This window comes from Taudactylus pleione, unplaced genomic scaffold (genome assembly GCF_031769625.1).
Source record: "Taudactylus pleione unplaced genomic scaffold, aTauple2 ptg000225l, whole genome shotgun sequence".
Classification (NCBI taxonomy): domain Eukaryota; kingdom Metazoa; phylum Chordata; class Amphibia; order Anura; family Myobatrachidae; genus Taudactylus; species Taudactylus pleione.
The window spans coordinates 13,368,591-13,379,781 of NW_028284627.1; positions in this window are offsets into that span (position 1 = coordinate 13,368,591).

Here is an 11,191-nt window from a genome sequence, read left to right on the forward strand (position 1 = left end):
TTGTTTGTGGACGGTTGCTAGGCAGTGGGTCGGACCAGATTGCCTGGCGGCCTACATGAGGGTTGTATTTTGCCCACCACTGGGCAATTGTATAATGCCCATTGCCCCATGGATGTTACAGTCTGTTGGTGTAGTGATCAGACTTGGCAAAAGAGTTTAATCCAATGTTATAGTGGTGGCATCATGCTTAATGTGCAAAATAAAAAAGTGCACAATAATAAGCTATTCTGAAATGATGAAGTCTATTTTCGCTGATGGTGGAGGAAGCACTCACAGGCCAGTGTAAGTCATGTGCAGCCGGATTGGATATGTCCACCATAAATAAAACTGTGTATTTATGTTGTCCTGGGATGTGACGTGCTCTGCCGTATACAAAGTCATCAGAAATAAACTACACTGCCTGGTAATATAAACACATGGCTGAAAAGCACAGAAGGAAGTGAGATTGGAATATATATATATATATATATATATACATATATATATATATATATACCATATATAGTAAAAGTTGCAAACATGTGGCGTTAATTGACGCCATCTAAAGAGGGGCAGCCCCTTTAAAATGAGCAGGTACACTGGGTACAAGCTGAGTGGATAAAACTGGGGCTGATTTGATAATTGCACACAAAGAGTTATTCATTTGAGAAGAACATATCCCAGAATGATGTACTGTATGTGAGAAGGCACTGAGCTGCTATATAACAATATAAAGCCAGAAGATCCTGGCATTTCAGATATTCCTCGATTGTAATTTGCTGCACTATAAATCCAACCACTCATCGTTTTACCACGTTAGTTGCTATCCCCTTATATATGGAAGATCAGCAGCAACATGAGAGCGTCACATCTGGGCAAAGTGCAAGGAAGAGGACAGCTCATTTCCGTGGATGATCCCAGGGGACAGTGAAACTAGAGAACAGTTTCTAAGCAGGTGCAATAATGTTACTGTGCTGATGACCATTATCCTCCCTGAAGAGCTTCTTACAGGCTTACTTAAAGACAAGGGGTTATATTTACTAAAGTGCAGTTTTATAAACGTGGAGATGTTGCCCATAGCAACCAATCAGATTCTACTTTTTTATCTGGCACCTTCTAGAAGATAATAGCTAGAATCTAATTGGTTGCTATGGGCAGAGTACTTATATACAGATGTATTTACTTAAAAATACAACAACATATTAATACTAACACATGCTACTGAGCTAGTTACAGAATTTCAACTGCCCAAAAGCAGATCAGATCCAATACTGCCAGATTTATTACAGTATCATGTAAGTTCCTTAGAAGAAAATAAATAAATTTTGTTAGAACAAGTGCTCACCACTATTGGGGTATGACAGTCGTTCTATCGTGGCTACAATAGATGTTACTGGCTGCTGTCTTAATTCACCCTTCCAGACAAGACCACAAGGTACGTTGGTGCAGTGTATACCTGTGCCTAGGAACTAACAGCACCAAAAAAGTACCTTGTGGCCATGTTTGGAAGGCTAACTTTATATAGTAGCGAGGAGGGCCCTGTGGAGCTCATTGGAGTACACTGTACTCATTGTTCTTGGAACCAGCTTGAGATCACCAGCTCTGTATTGAGGAAGACTGATGGCGAAACGCACATCTACGCGTGGGGGGGGGGGGGTCTCAACGGTGTACAGCGAGACCTCTGTTCGGCTCTGGGAGGCATACGGGATAATGATATCTACATATATACCCGTCTGTCCTCCTTCGCTCTCTCACAGCATGGAACCTGTCTGAGGGAGCACTGCAATGTTTTTCATATCGGTGCACCAGTAGCAGGTTTCACCCTGAAGCAGAAATACCTTCCTTGTCCTTCCGTCTATATAGTCTCACCCTATTACTTGTCCTCTTATCCTGCCATTCACTGCTCTGCACATGATAGGACAGTAGAAACAGGTTACAGACGCTGAAATTACTTTACAATTTCCCTATATATCACCATCTACATCTGGGGGTTTGTTTTTGTAACTTAATTTGAGATACCAGCCTGTTACATATTAGGTGTCATAAACATTGTGTGCCTCCCTTCACCCTCCAAGTCACTAAAATGTGCCTTATAGAATGCACGCTCTGTCTGCAATAAGCTAACATCCACCCATGATCTCTTTATTTCAACTAACCTCAACCTTCTGGCAATATCAGAAACATGTCTCACACAATCAGACACTGTCTCTCCTGCTGCACTTTCATATGGTAACCTACACTTCTCACACACCTCTAGGCCTGGTAATTGTAAAGAAGGTGGGGTAGGAATATTACTGTCCCAATCTTTCACATACACAGTTCTCCCACAGGTACCTTCACTCACATTTACATAATTTGAAGTACATTCTATCAGGACTTTCACCCCTTTCTCTCTGCGAGTTGCTGTTATCTATCGCCCACCTGGGCCACCTCAACAATTTCTGAAACATTTTTCTGCCTGGCTCCCTCACTTTCTATCCTCAGACATCTCAACCATCATTATGGATGATTTCAATATCCCCATTTACAGTCCACAGTCTCCTTATGCCTCCAAACTACTCTCTTTAACATCCTCTCTTGGCCTCTCCCAATGGACTGACTCCTCTACTCATCAGGAGGACCACTGTCTTGATCTTGTGTTCACCAGACTATGCTCAGTTTCTGATTTCACTAATGCTCCTTTCCCTCTCTCAGATTACAACCTTATCACCTGCGCACTCCCCTTCACTACATCAACCTCAATGTCATTAAAATTAATCATACCTCCTAAAACACGCAGAAATATTATTGCTATTAACTTTCAACAACTATCTACCTCTCTACAACTACTCTCATCAATTTCTACATTCATGTCTCCTGAGACTTCTGCATCACACCTAAACCAGATTCTAGAAAAAGCCCTCCATGAAGTAGCTCCAGCTACCTATCACACACCACGTAGACTTAGACGTCAACCGTGGCACTCTAGCTTAACAAGGCATCTATAAAAACTCTCACGTAAAGTAGAACGTCAGTAGCAAAAGACTCGTACTTCAAGTGACTTCCTTATATATAAGACTATCTACAACTCTTATCGTACTGCTCTGGACGCTGTCAAACAAACATATTTCCAATCTCTAATCTCTGCTCAAGCCTCTAAGCCCAAGCAGCTTTTTAATACATTTAAACTGCTTCTTACCTCTCCCGCACCCAAACTACCTGCTATCATCCGTGCACAAGATCTTGCTTCCTATTTCAAGGACAAGATTTATAAAATCCGAAATGAAATGGTATGCTGTTCCTCAGCTAATGACCTGCTCATTTCCCTACCTGAACCCTCTGGCACATTCTCTTCATTTGACCCCACAAACGAAGATGAAGTATCTACACTCTTCTCATCCTCCTACTCAATTACCTCTCCTCTAGTTCCTATACCCTTACAAATCAGTAAAGCTCTGGCTCCAGTGCTCACCCCAACCCTAACTAAAATCTGTAATCTCTCTCTGGCATCTTTCCATCACTGTTCAAACATGCAGTGATTACTCCCATTCTTAAAAAACAAAATTCTAACTCTAACACTCTTTCAAATTACCATCCTATCTCCCAGCTCCCATGCCTCTCCAAGATACTTGAGAGACTTGTCTACACCCGCCTCACACACTTTCTTAAGTCACACAACTTATTGGATCCACTTCAGTCCGGCTTTCATTCCCAACACTCCACAGAGACAGCACTGACTAAGGTAGTAAATGATCTGGTCACTGCCAAGGCTAAAGGTCATTACTCACTCCTAATTCTTCTAGATCTCTCTGCTGCTTTTGACACTGTTGACCACTCTCTTCTCAAACAAACACTACAATCCCTAGGTGTTAAGGACACAGCTCTTTCTTAGTTCTCTTCCAACCTATCTGATCGCTCTTTTACTGTCCTCTGCTATTCTCAATCAATACCACCTCTCTTGGCAAACTAATCCCCTCTTTTGGATTTCAGTACCATCTGTATGTGGATGTGGATGATATTCAAATCTACCTATCCTCCCCAGATTTATCACCATCTGTATTGGTCTGTGTCACTGAATGTCTTTCTGCCATTTCATCTTGGATGTCATCTCGCCACCTGAAACATAATATTTCTAAGACAAAATTAATTATATTTCCACCGGACAATAACAGTTACCAACCTGATCTCTCTATTACTGTTGATAACTCGACAATACATCCCACCCCCCCAAGCTCCCTGCCTAGGTGCAATACTTGACTCTGAACTGTCCTTTGTTTGCCACATTCAATCTGTCTCAAAATCATGTTATATACATCTAAAGAACATAAAATTCGACCATATCTCACACAAGACACTGCAAAAACTCAAATCCATGCACTCATTATTTCCTGCATTAACTATTGCAATAGTCTCCTTACTGGTCTTCCCAAAAACAGGCTATCACCATTACAATCCAATATGAATGCAGCTGCGAGGCTTATCTTCCTTGCCAAACGTTCATCGTCTGCTGCCCGCTCTGTCAGTCCCTCCATTGGTTGCCGGTTTTCTACTGTATTCAATATAAAATACTTGTACTTACACATAAGGCTATTAACCAAACCACACCAACCCAACCCGACCTCTCCGCTCAGCACAAGATATGCGTCTCTTATCCCCACGCATTGCTTGCTCCCATTCATGGTTACAGGACATCCTTCGGGCTGCACCCACTCTATGGATTGCCTTACCACGCACAATATGACTTTCTTCTATTCTCCAATCCTTCAAGCATTCCCTGAAAACTCACCTCTTCAGGAAAGCTTATCAAATTCCAGAACCGCCCACATAACCTACATAGCTTCCATATCTAATTACATCCCCTTTCACAGTCCACACATAATCTCACACATTGGGCCAAATGTAATAGGGTGTCAGTTTTAGTAACAGTACAAACTCGCACTTTCTCGCACTTTTAAAAAGTGCGAGTTTGTACTGAAACTCGCAAATTCAATAGCCTGCGAACTTTTCAGCTCGAGGCTACTGCATTTGCGAGTGCAGGCGAGTTTAGGACTATGTAAACTGACACCTTTTAACTTTTAATGCGAGTAGCATTAAAAGGTGCGAGTTTTAGAGAAGCCATCACAGATCAGTGAGATCCGTGATGGCTTCTGTGTCAAAAAAAAAACGTGCACCCCCTCCCCAAAAGCATAACCAGCCCCGGGCTTTATAAAGCCTGTTCTGGCTCTAAAAATACAGGGGCCAAAATGCGTAGGGGGGCCCCTGTATATTAAGAACCAGCACAGAGCTTTGTTGAGCTGGTCCTGGTTCTGGAAAATCAGGGGACAAAACGAGTAGGGGTCCCCTGAAAATTGCAAAACCAGCACCAAACTCTTTCTAGCAGGGGGATAATGCCACAGCCAGGGAAAACCTTTCACCGGTTTCCCCGGCCAAAGCATTATCCCTGACTGCTAGTCAGTCCAGGCCGGGGATCCCTGGGGAGTTGAGGACCCCCCCAATAAAGGGGTCCCCCTCTCCAGGGCACCCCAGGCCTAGACTGATAGCCCGGGGCTATCCCCATCACCCTAGGGCGGTGGGTGCCGGGTTGATAGTGTAAAATTAAAGTTTCCATATTGTCTTTGGTTGTAGAACCACAAGTACCAGCAAGCCTACTCTACATGCTGGTATTTGGAGAACCACAAATACCAGCATGCGGGGCATTACGGGCCCGCTGGCACTTGTAGTTCCACAACTAAAGAAATACGTAAATAAACAAACATACACCGTGAAAGTATAATTTTAATAAAACATACATGCACACTCACACATACTCACCTAGTATCCGAAGTAATCCATAGGGGTGTACCTGAAAAAAAAAATCCATACTCACCTCTCCTATGAGTCGATCACGTCCTCTTCTCCAAGTAGGCAATCCAGGGGTTAAAATAAAAAACCGCAAAAAAACCCGATCCATACGGACTGAGCAAAGGTATGTGTGTACACATACCTTTGCTCCGTGTAAATGACCGGGGCACACGTGTGCCCCGTCAGTGAAGGGACCGCCAGCCAATCAGGGAGCATCTCCGTCGGAGCAGCTCCCTGATTAGCTGAATGCAGCAGCCTGTGTGTCCCATAGACGTCTATGGTGAGAAATCCCCATAGACGTCTATGGTGAGAACCGCTACATCGTAGCCGCAAGATTAATTGAGGTTAATCTTGTGGTTACATCAATGATACAATGTCGCGACACACAGCAAGCGGCCGCCAGCAGCGAGTGGCTCTAAATGAGGTCCACAGTACAATAACATTATCTTGGAATCCAATCTCTATATGTGCTCTTATTAACTTAAATGGACAACTTTTATGTATAAATCAATGGATATGTTACAAAAGAAATTTCCTAACAAATAAAATTTTAAATATTTTGAAGAATACTAATGCTGGGCATACACTATGCAATTATCTGTCAAATATCTGTCCAATCTGGCTGGTTGGAATGAAAATCTGGTAATGTATGGTAGAAAATGACAATAGAAATTTGCTCCCAAACACTAGAAAACGGACCAGATTTTCCTTCCCAACAGACAGATTTGACAGATATCTGACAGATAATTGTAGAGTGTATGCCCAGCATAAACCATATGTCATTTATTATTCCTCTTGACATAACATTTTGGCTACTCAGTATCTTATTATTTCACCGTCCAATTTTTTGCCACCTAGCTGCACAAACAATTAATTAGGCATTTACCCTGCTCCTTATGATATGTGCTTGGTGCTGTGCCCCAAATACAATTCCTGAATGATAAACAGTAAGTGGCACTGACCCACTTTTGAAATATAAAATAATATATATCTTCTGTTTTAAACCCATATTATTATTTGGCATTTTAAAGCAAGGGCTAACATACCCTATAGTCTTCAGTACATTTCAAATCCCCTTCATTATGGTCATATGTGTTTTTTCCTCTCCTGACCAAATTACCATTAAATTATACATTAGTCTTTATCATATATATATATATATATATATACATATATATATATATATATATATATATATATATATATGTTTTAATTATTTGAAAGTATGCCCCTAAAAGGATTTTTTCTTCTGCACTTATGCAGAAAGAACCCATTTTATGTATTAATTACATTACTCCATTACACCAATAACCACCTTGAATTGACAAATGGAATTTAACCCTCTTTATAAAGTAGCTATATGTTGATTATAATATCACTTTAAATTTATTGTCCTGTATGAAATAATTTCCTCCTTTTATTCAAAGATCTCTGTCCTATGCAAGATGGATTCTGGCAGACAGGAGCTCAGGACAATCCTGGGCTACAGTCCCAGACGTAGGTCCAGTTGAAGATAACAGGGTGCCCTGTCTTATGGGTTCTGCCAGATGGGAGCTCAGAAGGGCCCTGTGCTAGAGAGAGAATTGTCGAACTTAAGTGACCTATTGTTCTTGGAACCAGCTTGAGGTAATGTGTGCTTTGTGACATGGCGCGTTATCCTGCTGGAAGCAGCCATTAGAAGATGGTGCAGGGGTAAGCAATGTGTAGCACTCTGGCTGCTGTGGAACTACACAGCTCAGTATGCCCTGCCACAGTTTTAGCATGCTCTAACAGCAAAACTGCAGTAAGGCATGCTGGGATGTGTAGTTCCACAGCAGTTGGAGTGCCACAGGCTGCCTACTAGTGCACTTTCATTGTTTAATATATATGTATTATTTGCACAGCTTTATTTTTCACCTCCCTACATGCAGCAACAGCTGCTCTTATCTATCCTACACCTTTTTACACTTCACCATTCCTTGGGCGGAATTCAATTGATTACGCGGTCCGGATCTCCCGTCTAAAGTGACAGGAGATCGCGGGCCGCCATTCAATTGCTGCCGTTCTTCGCGCTGATCGCGCCCATAGAGGTCAGGTTTAGTCGCGTAAAGCAGCTAAACCCGACCAAAGTGCTGGGCGCGATCGCGAAAAGTGATGTTTGGGCGCCCAAACATGTCACTTTTCGCACATTTCAGCTCTCATCCCCCAGGGGCTGCGAGCTGAAATGTAGCGCTTGGCAGCTGATCGTGCCCGACAGGAGCAAGAATAGAATAGCTCCGTCAGGCGCGATAGGGGATGAAAACAATTGAATTCCGCCCCTTATTGGAGTGATGCCCTGGGGTGGCTCAGCTGGGCTGGTTTGGGGGTATCCTGCACTCTGGATTTCAACCTCAGTATGTTAGGGACCTACCCTCACAGGTTACCTGGGCGCGGTGGGTAGGCCCATAACCATGGCCATGATTATGCCAAAACCTCTTTTATTATTTGCAAAATTCTATTGCAAAATGTATTATTGATATATAATGAATAATGTTGGAGTTGTGCATCTGTAATTCTTTTTTGTATGTTTGCAACAATAGTCTCCACAGGTAGCACCTCCCATTATATATATTTTCAGGGTGTGCAGTGTAGGGCCCCATTTCCACATGGCCTACTAGTGCATACTGATAATGATGACGAGGATAGGTTGCGGGTGTATAACTCTGCATACGGTCACGTGGAATAAGCGCATTTATTTCCCTTCTTGCGGTATGGTAGCACATACGGACGATATTCATCCAACATTGCATTGGGCTCTTTATTGTTATCGTGTGTTTGGTGTTTTTTTTTTTTTTTACAAAGCACTTGCCAGGAATACATTTCATTAAAGTGACAGTACCACGAACAGCACCTTTATTTTGGTTATCTTTTTGGCTGCAATTTTCAAAAATCAAATAACAAAATAACAAATATACATTTGCAAAACGTAAAATATAGCATAAGACCTCCAGGGTCCTTATCCCATCACAGAAGAGCAGTCCACTTCTCAGTGTTACTCCAGTTTGTTTCTCTTTGTTATGTAGAAACTAAGGGGTAGATTTAAGGTGAGAGTTTTTAGGAGTGGAGATGTTGCCCATAGCAACCAATCAGATTCTAGCTATTATCTTCTAGAAGGTGCTAGCTATGGGCAACACCTCAATTTCTAAAAACTTTCACTTTAGTAAATATACCCCTAAGTCACCTCTGTTATTTCCCAAGCGATTGCATTGTGAGCGTGCTGAGTGCATTGGAAGTTATTTCACATGACAGAACTTTGGGATGAAAGTGAAGGTTACTTTAAATGCAGAGAGCCTCATTTGTGAAGCGCATCGGGTGCATGATGGTTTTGACTTGGTGCTCCTATATGGTCCGTCCGGGCGCAAGGTGTAAACCTACGTCCTGCTAGCTGTGGAGAAAATGTCTCCCCCTCCAATTAACATTCTTGGAGGTGGTAGAATCAGGCCTTGGCCTACACTAAAAGTTACCTCAGCCTTGTCTCCATACATTAAACATTACATGTGTTTGCTTCTCGTCTAAATGCACATAATGCCACCACAAAGGACTTTGCTATCCGCCTCACTCACTGACAAGTGTCACCACTAAGCACTAAGCCTGTTATCACATTTGACCCACTCCCATCAGCAATATAAACACCTACACTTTCCTTCTAATATAATCTCATTCATGCCCCATATAATTATAACAATATGCAGGTTAGGTGCATTTGGGCATCTCATTTTATGCTACCTAGCATAAACAAAAAATTGTTTTACAGGACAAATATTTAAATGAAATGTAAGACATTATTCAGAGTTGGACGTGCAAATGCAAAAATACATCCAGAAACAAATGAGCATTTTGCTACTGATACAGAGTTGGTCACAAACATCAGCTGTGGCAAACTGTGCACAGGAGCAAATGACCCCCCCTTACAAATAACAGGAGCAGATACGCCAGGAATGCAATAGGAGGCGTGGATTTACTGTGAGCACAAATATGGGCAAAAGCACATTACATGCTTCATACGCATTATAGTAAGTGGCTAGAAAGTGAAGAAAATGATTCCCAAGTCGCGAGGAGTTTGTTAAAAGCAAATAGAACAAGATGCAAATATTAAATATTTAGTCCACACTAATAAAATATCAGCTGCCCTCCCCTTTCCAACCAGATTTATTTTATACAAATGAGTGTTCAAATACTGTAATCCTGCTATCAGATTGTAGAAGCAGCAGTGATACTATGGACCTGATTCAGACCCGCTCGCTAGGATGCGTTCGCTCGTAGCTGGACGATTTTCGCATCCTGTGCATGTGTACGCATCGCAGTGAGCGTGCGCGTATCAGTGTGAGAGACCGGTAAGCATTCGCTCGCTGCGCATAGAGAGCCCAGCAGAGTGAGTAACAGGAGAAGCCGTTTGTGGGTGGTAACAGGGGCAGGCCAGCAGTAACGGGGGAGTGGAAGTGTGAACGCAGGTTTGCATAATTAACAGGCAGCGTCGTTGTACACGTCACCTGGATGGATTTAACACTGAAGCGCTCGCAGTGCTTGCGGTAGGGAATAGTCAACAACAAGCACTGATGTACCGATGGTTGCATACACATCCGGGAGATGACGTGCGCAAGTGGGGGTCTTAAGAAAGGCTGGTGGGCGTCTGCATACACAAAGCGATTGCACACCAAGACATAGTGGGAGTGCTAATGCCTTGCCGTGCGATCGCCTGCCTTGCTGTGGGTTGGCCGGATTTGCATACGCTGGGTGTGAGCGTACACATCTAGCGAGCGGGTCTAGAATCAGGTTCTATGTTTGCATAATTGGGAGAATCTCACACATGACCAGCAGCTGTCATAACCATCAGCTCACAATTTGCACCGGAGGTCGAGTACCTGCAAGTGTTCAGCCTCCAAACCGATGGCCATCTAGGGAGGCATTTTGCATTGACACGTCCTTACTGCACACTTTGTCTGCATCTCTGTCCCTCTTTCACAACCCACCGTCCAACGCATGCACAGTTTATAAAAAAGCAAGTTCAATTTCATTTAAGTCCAACACTGAATGAGGTCCTTAATGTTTGCAGAGGCGGCATTCCCAGCTGTTTCATACCATGGATTTCTCTCTTACTTATCAGGAATCGGTGAAAGCATTTCCTATCCCTTCATGGGGAGAGCCTTTACTACCTATCAGATAGAGGGCCTGATTCAGACCCGGTCGCAAGCGCTGAGCACTCGCAACCGGGTCAATGGCGGCCCAGAGCGCATGCGCACGACGGAGCCGGCTCCGTCGTGCGCATGCGCGAGACCCGGATAGAGACGGGCAAGCTGTCGCTCCGGGTCTTGTACCAAAGGGGGCGTGCTGTCGATGTTGAGTGACAGCACGCCCCCTTTGGTGGGCGGGCCGG